We start from the raw sequence: 13623 nt of genomic DNA on the forward strand, positions 1-13623 counted from the left end.
CCATAAAAGACGAGAGCAGTGAGCGTTCGTTGCAGACTCTCATTTAACCTTGGTGGAATTCGTGTATTTGGTCTAGTCACATAAAAACATGCACACAAAAAAGCGCGCGCTCACACATACACACACTTGCACCTATATACGCATACAACCACCACCACGCCACATGTGGTAGCCATTGCAGGTCGAGAACTTTCAAGGATGTTAGTGTAAAGTGTCAAGAAGTTCTATAAGCTAATTGCCACGCGATTTATTTTACACTAGCGGAGGAGACACAGGGTTTTATAGCAATGGACCAGACTGGGGAACAAGTTGTCTGGAATCGCGGTACCCCTCGGGCGGTGATGCCTTAGAAGGTGAGTACATTTTTCCATTGGATGACTGGTTTCTCAGAGGAGATCGACGCTCACATCTAGGGAGATGTGGAATTCTCGCAGTGGTGCGCACTGCTTGAGATATTCCCCTGGTGCTAAGTCCTGTCTGAGTTCAAGGGAATGGAGTCCACCAACCAAATTTCCACATTGAAAAACACTGTTACTATGTGAACCGTATATTATTACTAGAGCCCGAATTATATGCATAAAGGCATATTTTACCACTTTTTATACTTGATGCATATACAGTATAAGTGCAAGAAATCAATGAAGTTTTAGAGAATGTTCAGTGCATATTTTTTAGTATTTCTTTTCTATTGATTGCATTGCACAACATGTTTGCAGATTATTTTTATCTCTTCTCATTCTTCAAATTTCATCAATATTTCTTCAATTTTTCCAAGAAAATATTTAACCATTGAGTATTGTTCATTTTGTTCTTGTTCATTTTTGGGCACTGCATTTATTTAGGCGCATTTTAATGCATATTTTCAGGCATTTTTAAGTGCATATTTTCAGGCATTTTTAAATGCATATTTTCAGGCATTTTTAAGTGCATATTTTCAGGCATTTTTAAATGCATATTTTCAGGCATTTTTAAATGCATATTTTCAGGCATTTTTGCACTTCTAAATACATGCGTTCTTCATTTATTGGGTAAATTTTTTAGTGTTACCGTACGTTTCCTTTTCTTACGTTAGGCTCAATTCAGTGCTTTTGATAGAGTATTTCTTTTTTCTTTTTTGCGCATATTTTTCTTTTTTTTATGCATATTATTTTCTTCTTTTTGTGCATGTTTTTCATTTTTAGGGAAACTTCAGCATTTTTAAATGCACATTTTTTTAATTTCACGTATATTTTTCATTAGGGGGGGCATTCAAGTATTACGTCAGACGATTTTCGGACATTTTAGACCTCCGCCCCGTTAGCAAAATTTCGTCAGCTTCGGCCCCTCCGCTTTCTAACGCATAGTGGTATCAGACACAAACGTGGGGGGGGGGGGAGAGCACGAGCGCCCCCTCCCCAGACAATCAAAAATTTATTTTTGACACAAAAAAATAATTTTTTGATTTTTGATAGATTTGTAACATCGGAAGAAAATACCTACCTTTTATATGCTACTACAATCAATTTCTGTTAATTTCAATGCTATCCGAAGGCTAGTAACTCAAAATTTCCCTTTAGGAAATTCATTGTAATTCACAAACTTTATAATGTAAAACATATATAGATTCATCGTGAGGCCCCCAGGGTTGTTGCACTATTAGCCTACCGATGTAAGCACTGCATGTAGTCAGGGCCAGAGCCGTCTTAATGCCTGGGCCCACCAGGGCATAGCCCGAAGATTCCAAGTGCAGAATGGGCCTCATGACAACGAGATCTAGTCAAAAATTTCAACATTCAGAATGCAAATTGGTTAGCAGGTGTGTCCAATCAAGTGGAACCCGAAACAAAAAACATAAAACACTTTTACCCAGGGTAGGGCCGGAACTGGAGAGGTAGGGCAACTGCCCCGGGTGGAAAAATTTAGGGCGGTAGTTCTGGGTGAGGGAAAATAACACCGTTATATAAATTTACCGACAGAAAACGCGAAGTGTGGCTTAACGTGTGTGGTTCGAAACTTACTTGATCGTATTTATCTTGATCGGCGCCCCACAACGCCCCTAGCAGCGAGAAATGCAAATCTCGACAGAAATTGCGAAGTGCGGCGTATATGGAGAAACTAAAATTTTCAATTCGACCCTGTCGGGATTTTAACCCTGTAGAGATTTCGACCTGTCGGGAATATGTCCCAAACCCGTGCCCTACTACTGATGCTGGAAAAAAAAAATAAATGGAATAAAAAGAATACAGTCAAACCTCGTTAAGGAGTCACTCTTGGGAGAGCAAAAATATGACTTGATAAGCGGAGTGACTCGTTAAACGGAATAAGCCATAGCTGTGACAATTCCTGCATGAAGATAATTGGGACTTCCAAAAAGTGATCCGGTAAGCGGAGTGACGTGTTAACCAGGTGACGCACTAACGAGGTTTGACTGTATAAAGATAAGTTTAATTTTCTCCATCACCAAAAACGGAAAGAGATAGCCTTAACTTCTTATTGTTCGAAGCCATGCTTGAGTTCAAAAACTGTGTGAAGTTTTCTCGTTTTAAACTTGCAATTCTTACGCATCGAGACCTCTTGGGTGATAAACAACATTTTCGAAAACTGGCTCATGAAACTAAAACTTCAAAAAGAGAAATAAAAAAAGCAGCACTCCTTTTTTTTTTTGGGCAATGTTTACAGGAAATATAATTCTCGACAAACTTTTCATTACACGTTTAATTGGTAATTTTCATTCGCAACATGTAGTTCAAACATGCAGTACTAAATTAATAATTTTCTACATATAGTTATCATTTCTTACATATTTCTAATTAAAGCGTTCCTCGCTCGCTCAAGGACTTGGTAGCTCGCTAGAATAATTCTCACTCACCCACTCGCCCATTCATTCACCCTCTCACGAACTCAGTAGCTCGCCCGCACACCCACTTGCCCACACACTCGACCGTTCACTCACTCGCTCACTCATTCACCCCCTTTTTTTCCCCTACTTGTCCACTCACTTGCTCACTCAGTCTTCCACTCGCCTCCTCACTCACCCGCTCACGGACTCAATAGCTCACCTGCCCACACACTCATCCACTCGCTCACTCATTTGCCCAAACACTCACTCAACCACTCGCTCCCTCACTCTCCCACTGACTACCTCAGTAGATCGCTCGCCCAACCACTCTCCCACACATCCGACCACTCGCCTAACTACTTGCTCCCTCACTCTCCCGCTCACGACTCAGTAGCTCACTCCCCCACCTACTCGCCCGTTCAATAGTTCACTAATTGGCTCACGGACTGACTGCTACTACTACTACAACTACTTTTAGTAGCTCGCTTGGCCACTCATTCGCTCCCTCACTCACCCGCACACGAACTCAGTGGCTCGCTCGCCTACACATCCGCCTACTCACTCGCTCATGCGCCCAAACAATAGCCAAACCACTCGCTCCCTCTCTCACCCGCTGACGGGCTCATTAGCTCGCTCGTCTACCCATTCACCTGTTCACTCACTCACTCTTTCCCTCCCTCCCTCACTCATTCGCTCACGGACTCAGTACCTCGCTTATCCCCTCACTTGCCTACACACTCGCCCAGTTACTAATCCACTCATGAACTCAATTGCTCGCTCACCCAATCACTCGCTCCCTCACTCCCGAACTCATTAGCACGCTCGCCCATCCACTTGCTCACCCACTGACTATTTTATTCGCTCCAATATTCAACCGCTCAAGGACTCAATAGCTCGCTCGCCCACCCACTCACCCGTTCAATGGCTCACTAATCGGCTCACAGATTGAGTAGCTCGCTCGCCGAAACACCCAACCACTCGCTCGTTTGCCCACTCAATCACCCGTTCACTCGCTCGGCCACTCATTCGCTCCTTCACTCACCCGTTCCCGAACTCAGTAGCTCGCTCGCCCACCCTCTTGCTCACACACTGACTATTTCACTCGCTCACGGGCTCATTAACTCGCTCACTCACTCACTCTCCCATTAACTCGCTCACTCACTCACTCTCCCATTCACTCGCTCCCTCACTCACACGCTCACGGACTCAGTAGCTCACCTGCCCACACACACATCCACTCGCTCACTAACTCAACTACTCGCCCATTCACTCGCTCCCTCACTCTCCTGCTGACGAACTCAGTAGCTTGCTCGCCCAACCACTCACCGTTCAATCGCTCACTAATCGGCTCACGGACTGAGAAGCTCACTCGGCCACTCATTCGCTCCCTCACTCACCCGCACACTAACTCAGTAGCTCGCTTGCTCACTCGCTCCCTCACCCACTGACTATTTCATTCGCTCACGTGCTCATTAGCTCGCTCGATCACTCCCTCATTCATTCTCTCGTCCACTCACTCGCACACAGACTCAGTAGCTCACTCGCCCTCTCATTCACCCGCTCAAGGACTCAATAGCTCATTCGCCCACCCACTCGCCCGTTCAATAGCTCACTAATCGGCTCACGGACTGAGTAGCTCACTCGGCCACTCATTCGTGCCCTCACTTACCCGCACACGAACTTAGTAGCTCGCTCGCCCACACACCCGCCCACTCGCTCGATCAATCGCCCAAACAATTGCCTAACCACTCGCTCCTTCTCTCACCTGCTGACGGACTCATTAGCTCGATAGGCCACTCATTCGCTCCTTTACTCACCCGAACACGAACTCACTAGCTTGCTCGCCCACACCCCCGACCACTCGCTCACTCACCCACACACCCAACCACTCACTCGCTCACCCACACACCCGCTCACTCACTCACTCTTTCACTCGCTCCCTCACTCATTCGCTCACAGACTCAGTAGCTCGCCCGCCCACCCACTTGCTCACCCACTCACCCGTTCACTCATTCGCTCACGGACTCAGTAGTTCGCTTGCCCACTCACTTGCCTACAGATTCGACCGTTCACTCGCTCACTCGCCCACTCACTAACCCGCTCACGAATTCCGTTGCTCGCTCACCCAATCACTCGCTCCCCACTCACGGACTCAGTAGCTCGCTCGCCCACTCACTTGCTCACCCACTCACCCGTTCACTCATTCGCTCACGGACTCAGTAGATCGCTTGCCCCAACTCACTTGTCTACACACTCGACCGTTCACTCGCTCACTCACTCACTTGTCCACTCAGTAACCCGCTCACGAATTCAGTTGCTTGCTCACCTAATCACTCGCTCCCCATTCACGGACTCAGTAGCTCGCTCGCCCACTCACTCGCTCACTCAACCGCTGACGGACTCAGTAGCTCGCTCGCCCACCCGCTTGCTCACCCACTGACTATTTCACTCGCTCACTGGTCATTAGCGTGCTCGATCACTCCCTCATTCATCCACTCGCCCACTCACTCACTCACCCGCACACGGACTCAGTAGCTCGCTCGCCCACTCAATCACTACCTCACTCAACCACTCACGGAATCAGTAGCTCGCTGGCTCACTCATTCAGCCACCCACTCGCCTGTTCACTCACTCACTCGCTCACTCACAGACTCAGTAGCTCGCCCGCCCACCCACTTGCTCACCCACTCACCCGTTCACTCATTCGCTCACGGACTCAGTAGTTCGCTTGCCCACTCACTTGCCTACAGATTCGACCGTTCACTCGCTCACTCGCCCACTCACTAACCCACTAACGATTTCCGTTGCTCGCTCACCCAGTCACTCGCTCCCCACTCACGGACTCAGTAGCTCGCTCGCCCACTCACCCGTTCACTCATTCGCTCACGGACTCAGTAGATCGCTTGCCCCAACTCACTTGTCTACACACTCGACCGTTCATTCGCTCACTCACTCACTTGTCCACTCAGTAACCCGCTCACGAATTCAGTTGCTTGCTCACCTAATCACTCGCTCCCCATTCACGGACTCAGTAGCTCGCTCGCCCACTCACTCGCTCACTCAACCGCTGACGGACTCAGTAGCTCGCTCGCCCACCCGCTTGCTCACCCACTGACTATTTCACTCGCTCACTGGTCATTAGCTTGCTCGATCACTCCCTCATTCATCCACTCACCCGCACACGGACTCAGTAGCTCGCTCGCCCACTCAATCACTCCCTCACTCAACCACTCACGGAATCAGTAGCTCGCTGGCTCACTCATTCAGCCACCCACTCGCCTGTTCACTCACTCACTCGCTCACTCACTATTTCGCTCTCTCACTGACCCGGTAGGTTCTTGTCGAACTGTTGTGGATGAATTTCTAAGACGGTGAATTTTTCGGATCCGATTTTCAACGGAGCCCACTTCAATGTCAATTTTATTTTATTCATCCAATCAACGAATAGAACTCTTTCTTCCCAACTGAGAAGTTATATTACGACAGTTGCGACTAGAAATAAGAATAACCATCTCACATTTTTTTCATGTTCTTTATTTCAATTCACTGCAATTTGAAGTGTTGCTTCATTTCCTGCGATTGGCAACCTTTCTGTGATTTTAGCACGAGTTTGCAACTTTGCTCACTCTTGCATCATTTTTGCGATAATTGGCGATATCCCGTATTTTCGCGTATTTCGAACCTTAATTTACCGTATTTTTCCTCGAGCAAATATAGTCAGTCTACTAATAATAATAATACTTTAGCTTATAAAGCCCCAATAGATGTCACTGCAATCAGTTTGTTGTCTGTAACAAATATAAGTAAACAAATCAACCTTCTACCAATGCCTAAAATATAGTAAAAGCCCACTTCTCTCAGCTAATGGTGACGTCGTAGCATATAACGACTCACTAGAGGTCACTGCAATCAGTTTGTTGTCTGTAACAAATATAAGTATACAAATCGAGCTTTCACCAATGCCTACAATGTAGTAAAAGTCCAATGCACTTCTCTCAGCTAATTCTCACGTCGTAACGACTCACTAGAGGCCACTGCAATCAGATCGTTGTCTGTAACAAATATAAGTAAACAAATCCAACTTTCTACCAATGCCTAAAATGTACTAAAAGCCCAATACACTTCTCTCGGCTAATAAAGACACTGTAGCATATAAAGTTTCACTAGATGCCACTGCAAAAAGTATATTGCTTATTGCAAATATAAATTACTTAATCAAATTTATTTCTGACCAGCCATGTATGCCTTATTTAGCTTCATTTCAGCTAATTTAGCTTCATGTTCCGCGTTTGACGATTTTTTTGCGATTTGAGCATGAGTTGGCAACTTTGCTAACTTGCAACATCATTTTTGGCAATAATTGGCAATATGCGGTATTTGGCCGTATTTTGAAGCCGAATTTCCCGTATTTTTATCGAGCAAATAATTATATTTAGCCTAACCATACCAAACAATTGCGCCTAAAACTATTTACGCAAGATTTTTTTTACAATTTATTATTTTTTTTTTTTTTGGGATCCTGAAGCAATTTCTTGGAGTCCCCTGCTTCGATTCATCCCAGATAAAATTCTCAAAATACTGTGTTCTCATTTTTTTTTTAAATTAATCAATCTTTAAGTTTCACATTCCGACCCTGTGCAGGGTCGTTTACTTCGGGGACGAGAATATATTTTTTGGGAGCCCTCTTCCCCCACCCTGGACTATTGCATTAAATATGTTTTACACAAATATTTTGTGTCTAGAAATCTTTTTCAAAGCACTGCGGGCAGCCGTTTCAATAACATCCTGAAAAAAAAGAAACAAATCATATATAAATAAAATCAAACATATGTAGTAAAGCAAACAAAGTAATAAAATTAATTAATATTACTTACCGTGAAACAGATAGACCGTGTTTGTTTCAATACAGAAGCCGTCCACACTGAGACCAAGAACTCTTTTTTTCTCCTGTTCCATTTCTGGAATGGTGAATGTTCAGGCTATGCTTGTGGCTAAGATATGCTAACCATTCAACGCCTAGACGGCTGCTGTTCGTTTGATTGACGTATCCGTTAACAGGCACCATTCCAATCGTGTCTTCTTCGATATATTTTGACCTGTAGGTCGCCAATGGTGAGGTACTGGAATGGATCGACGCAGGTTAATTCCAAGAACTCCTTACGAAATTGCAAGCAGCATCGTTGAAGAATATCAACGTCTGACCTAAAAAAATGTTAATCATAGTGTAGAAATGTTAAAAGAATGGAAAAAATAATCGAAACGATAATGAAATAAAACAATAAATGTTAAAACAATGAATAAAATATAGTCAATGTGATTATGGAGGAGAAAACAACTTACTTGCAGTATTCGTACATTTCGTGTTTAAACACGAATTTTCCGCTCTTTCATTGCTCGTACCAACTGTCGAATTTCGCTTTCGCTTCGACGGCGAAAGCTTCCGGATTGAAGAAGTTCTTGGATATCTGGGGTCCATTATAGTCTTGGTTTTCCGGTCGGTTGAAGAGATGAGGAAAAAAACCCTTCTTCAACTCTTCTAAACCGAATGTTTTCGGCAGTTTGGACAGAGCCATCGGGAGAAAGTTAAGGCTGTCGATAACCCGGATGTTGATGGTGTCTAGCCGCAAAGCCATTATTTTGGATCCACACGGCACAACAGAAGGCTTTATTCGTTGCTCTAGGATATCTGTAAAAAAAAATAACGCATGTGTTATAAAGTTTACCACAAAATGCATGCATAACAAAAATAAAACAAGCATGCGAATATTTAAAAAAAAAATTACTTGAGCAGGAATTGACCGTCGAAGCCCTTCATGTTGTGGGCTATTGCAGTGTATCCCTTATGTTCTTTTCGGAAGAGCCAGGCACAGAATTCGTTGATGCTGTCATATCCGCTGAAGACAGCCTCTTGGCCATCCGCATATTGTGCCATGGCAAAGTTTATCACGTGCTCGCCTGAAAATTGATCCGTCTCGAAATCGAAGAATACGAACTTGTCGGAAGGGGCTTTTACCTTCTTCTTCTTGAGGGAGCAGAGATGGTGTTCGTCATGATCGAAATTCTTGCAGTTGTTGCAATACTTCTCGCCACAAACGTGTTTGCCTCGGGACCGCTCTTTTTCTACGAGAAATTTCTTGCATGTCGGGCATTCGTAGAATTGCTGGGAGTATGGGGTGTTTTTGCCTCCAAGACTCTTGTGTCTTGCAAAGCAGTAGCGGATCTACATATCCTGTGGCAATCCTCGCAGGTTTGAGATGTCCCAACCGTACATGAATCGTCAAAGCAGGTGTTAGATCGGACTGTGCATTTGTGTCTCTGGACATGGTCGTAGACCTTATGGCAATCCACGCAGTAGAAACTGGAACCGTGGAATCCTTTAGGAGATGTGATGAGGTCGTAGTGTCCGTCGTTGAGCAACAATAATATTTTCTTGTCTTTCTTAGCCGTCTTGAACACAACCTACATTAAAAAAAAGACATTGGTAAAAAATATACAAAATTATATTAAAAAAATATTTAATTGAATATATAACATTCATATATAACGCTCGTTGAGTAATTTTTAACCCTCATTTTTAGTAATAAAAATTACCCGATAAAAATCTTCTGACGACTTGACGAATATCTGGACATCTAGAATTTCGGCAAACTTGACGATGGCATCAAATCCACAAGGACCTATGGGAACTTAGGCTTTTTGATATAAGTCAATGGACATTTCCTTCTGTATGTTTATTCTTTAGTCTCTTATCTCGAAAGTTAAGGATGACTCTCAAGGTAGGCGTTATCCACGACTATTGCCCTGGCACAACACAGTCCATCTTGTGGTACGCTTATAACTGACTTCTTTGTCAGCCGGTCGGTCGATATTTTGACAATCTTACGTCTGCCACCGCCTCGTGGTAGTCGAACCGTAATGACGTCAAATCTGAGGGATGGGTCATCTAGAGCAGTGTTTCTCAAACGGTACTGGGCCCTGGTAGCATTCATACCGGGCCGCGAGTGATTAGCCGTTTCATTTTCCTTTGATCGTGTGTTTGACCGGGCCTTCGAACTCACAAAAATGAATGAAACCGGGCCGTGGGCTTGGAAAGGTTGAGAACCACTGATCTAGAGGGATGACGTTCTTGCTCTGCAGCACTTTCATTATCACTGCCAACAGTGATTCTATCGTGAGCGAGGCCACAGGAATAAGCGATGTGGAGATAGGTCGATCCAAGCTGTCGGATGTCATAACGATGCTGGAAAGAAGAAGAAAATAATCAATTATTCAAACCAAAAATAGTTGCTCATATGCCTAGTTAGCTATACGTGTAATTTTCACATCTAGTAAATATTTACTGTCATAATACTGTCATCAGGATGCATCCCGTTAGTTATTTCATCTATCAGTTGCCGCAACAACGATCGCAAAAATGTCATAGCTGCTATTAATCTGGTTGACGGATCTGTCAGAACCTCCGTTCGTATTCGAGCTGTAAATGTGATCTGTTCCGCATTAAAACGGGTGTTTTTCTTGCCGGATTTTTCTTGCAACACGTATGATTTCGTGGCCTGCAAGAGAAAGGAGCTGTGATATCATAGCAGATAAAAATAAATCATAATACACAAAGAAAAAATATAATCATTCGAAAAACTTACTCTGGATGTACCTTCGCCAGGGTCATAGTCTTTTCCATGGCCTATCTGATCCATGGCTTCCTATTAGAGAAACGGAGATAATGTTAGAATATATGTATATACTAATGAAGAAAAAAACTAATGAAAAAGGAAAGTTGGGAGGCATAATTGAATCTAACCTTCTCAACTTGATACCAATCGACTTCTTGTAAGAAAGGGCTTTCAGCCATTATCCAATCTGCTTCGTCGATAGTAAAATCCGGTCCAAATGGAAAGGTATTCTAGAGAAAATGTAGAGTCGTATTAACGATTGTTCCACTGTATTGTGGTTTTATGCGTGTTTCTGTGTATACTGAACCACACTATGTGAATCTGCAATACTTGAAGAGTGATTCCGTCACTATTGAATCTCAAATGTATGTAAACATCAGAGAGGTGGGGAAAGGGGGAATGGCATGGCGTCTGTCTTTGGGGGATGTGTTGGTTACAGTGGGTGACAGTATCTCTTTAAAGCTAGCCGATGGCCACTCTCAAACGGGGCCAAACAGTAATAACAAATCATGAAGAAAAAACCAATCAAGACCTGGGGTATCATATATCAACGCCTTCTTAGGAGGATCTGTGTTGCGTAAGATAAAATTTGAGATGATTATAACTGGGAATTTCATGTTGTGAATTTATTATTCGCAAATTCGGACTTGTGCGTGTGTGTAAAATTACCCCACACACTCTTGCTTTTGCCTATTTAGTGCATTTTTTGCATACCTTCATGAACCTATTTTTGCATATTTTATACACTCCTGTTCTGCATTTGCTATACAATTTCACCTTGCATCCTTTTGTACATGCACTAATATCCTACCTCACATATGTTTTTTACATTGTTTTTAATCAATGCCAATACAATGTGTCATTATCCCCATTGTGCATAATTTTTAATTGCAACTCGCTCTATACACTTCTGATAGATATCTTGCTACACTGTTTTTCAAGTTCATACTTTTATTAATTATTATTTTTGTTGATTAATATTTTTATAAAAATTTAAAATTTTCGCCGGCTATGTCATTTGTACGTAACACACCGCAGCATACTCCGCTTCGAGTGCTCTTTTTTTCTTGTGCCCCACCACTTATAAAATGGCCTGGGTCAACAGGTGCGATTGCATCGGGCCCTCTCTTTCAGAGGCCCCCGAACTCACGGTAATAGAAGTGAGAAATATATATATGAATTAAATTGTTTTTAAGTGAAAAAAGTGTCTGAGCTTCGCTTAATAAAGTAAAAAATTTATAATGCGGAGAGTTATACGTCTCGCGAACGGGACTCCGCTGCCCCAGGTTGAATAACAGCATTTTAATTTATCGTTGGGGGCCAGATGGACCCTTAATCAAACAGGAGATCCACCCCCCCCCTTTCGAATGCTTTCATCAATTCTTAAATTACTTGTTGATAGTCTTGAACTTTAATCATATTTCAGTAATTTCTTTCATTATTTTTTTAATTTTGTTTTATTATTTATTTATTATGTATTTCCTTTATTATTTTTCATTATTTCTTTTCTCCTTAATTTTCATTTCGTCGAAAATTATTTCTCTCATTAGTCGCCAATTTTCGTTTTCTGTCAAATTATATGTGTCATTAATCGTTCATTTTTATTTACTCTGAAATTATTTTTTTCGTCAATCCCAGAATTCATTTGCTCTGAAATTATTTCTTTAATTATGTATAAAATTATGTACAATTTCCATTTTTTTTCGAAGTTTTTTAACATTAGATAGCAGTAGGGTTTATGGCCGGCCATAGAAATCACAGAGAAATAGGATATCGTTTACCATGCCATCGTCATTTGTACTGCAGCTATTGATGAGATAAGTGCTTCTCCTACCGTCCACATTCGCCATGAACACAATGGCTAGGAACGACTTGTGCTTGAAACATATAGGGATTCTGATTTTTAAAAATCAGTTTTGTTTATTTCCGTGAAACATTCAGCAAAGAATTTGCGACCATCATCTCCTCATTGCGATCTTTTCATCCTCCCCGCAATCGCGTCATCTTTGCTGTTGTATTGTTGCATTTTTTTTTTTTTTTTTTTTGCATTCGTCCTTTGGGGAAAGACATTGTTTGGTGAGTTTTTAATAAAGATCGGGGTGTGAAGTCCTGTTTCCCACGGTGTACATTGCTTGTACGGGTGGGGGTGGGGGGAGATTAGCCAACAGTTTATGAGATGGAACGCACAACTATTTGCAGTACATCACAATAAGCAATACAGTCCAATACGCAATGCACCACAATACGCAATAAGCACTGTATTGCAATGAGAAATACAGCATGCGATGCACTATAATGCATAATGCATAACAATACGCAACGTACCACTACCAGCAATGCACCACAATAAGCGATACAGCATGATACGCAATACGCACTGCATTATAATAAGCAATACAGCACGCGATGCACTACAATACGCAAAGCACCAAAAATGGCAGTGCACCGCAATACAGCATAAAACGTAATTCACCGCAATACGCGATGTATCGCAATAAGCTAAGCACCATAATATACGCAAAAAGTAAAACACTGCATTAAAATAAGCAATACTCACATGATGCGCTGCAATGCGCAATGCACCACAATCAGCAATGCACCATTATTCGTAATGCACTACAATAATAAGTACGGCATATAAAACACGCAATGCACCACCGTCAGCGATTCAGTACAATAAGCAATGCACCAACCATCATATGCAATACAGCACAATAAGTAGTTCACCCTATCTATTCAGGGCACCGCAAAAAGCAATGCACCACTATATTCAGGGCACCACATTAAGCACTTAATGCACCACCATCGGCAATACAGCACAATAATTAGTACACCACCATATTTGAAGCACTGCAATAAGCAATGCACCACTGTATTCAGTGCAATGCACCACTATATTCAGTGCACCACATTAAGCACTTAATGCACCACTATATTCAGGGCACCATATTAAGCACTTAATGCACCACCATCGGCAATACAGCACAATAATTAGTGCGCCACCATATTCGAATCACCGCAATAAGCAATGCACCACTTCATTCAGTGCACAGTAATAAGCAAGCACCACTTTATTCAGTGCACAGCAATAAGCAAGCACCACTTTATTCAGTGCACAGCAATAAGCAAGCACCA

This window comes from Pholcus phalangioides, unplaced genomic scaffold (genome assembly GCF_987345545.1).
Source record: "Pholcus phalangioides strain wild (caught in Gottingen) unplaced genomic scaffold, Ppha-v1.0 ptg000010l_1, whole genome shotgun sequence".
In the NCBI taxonomy this organism is placed as follows: domain Eukaryota; kingdom Metazoa; phylum Arthropoda; class Arachnida; order Araneae; family Pholcidae; genus Pholcus; species Pholcus phalangioides.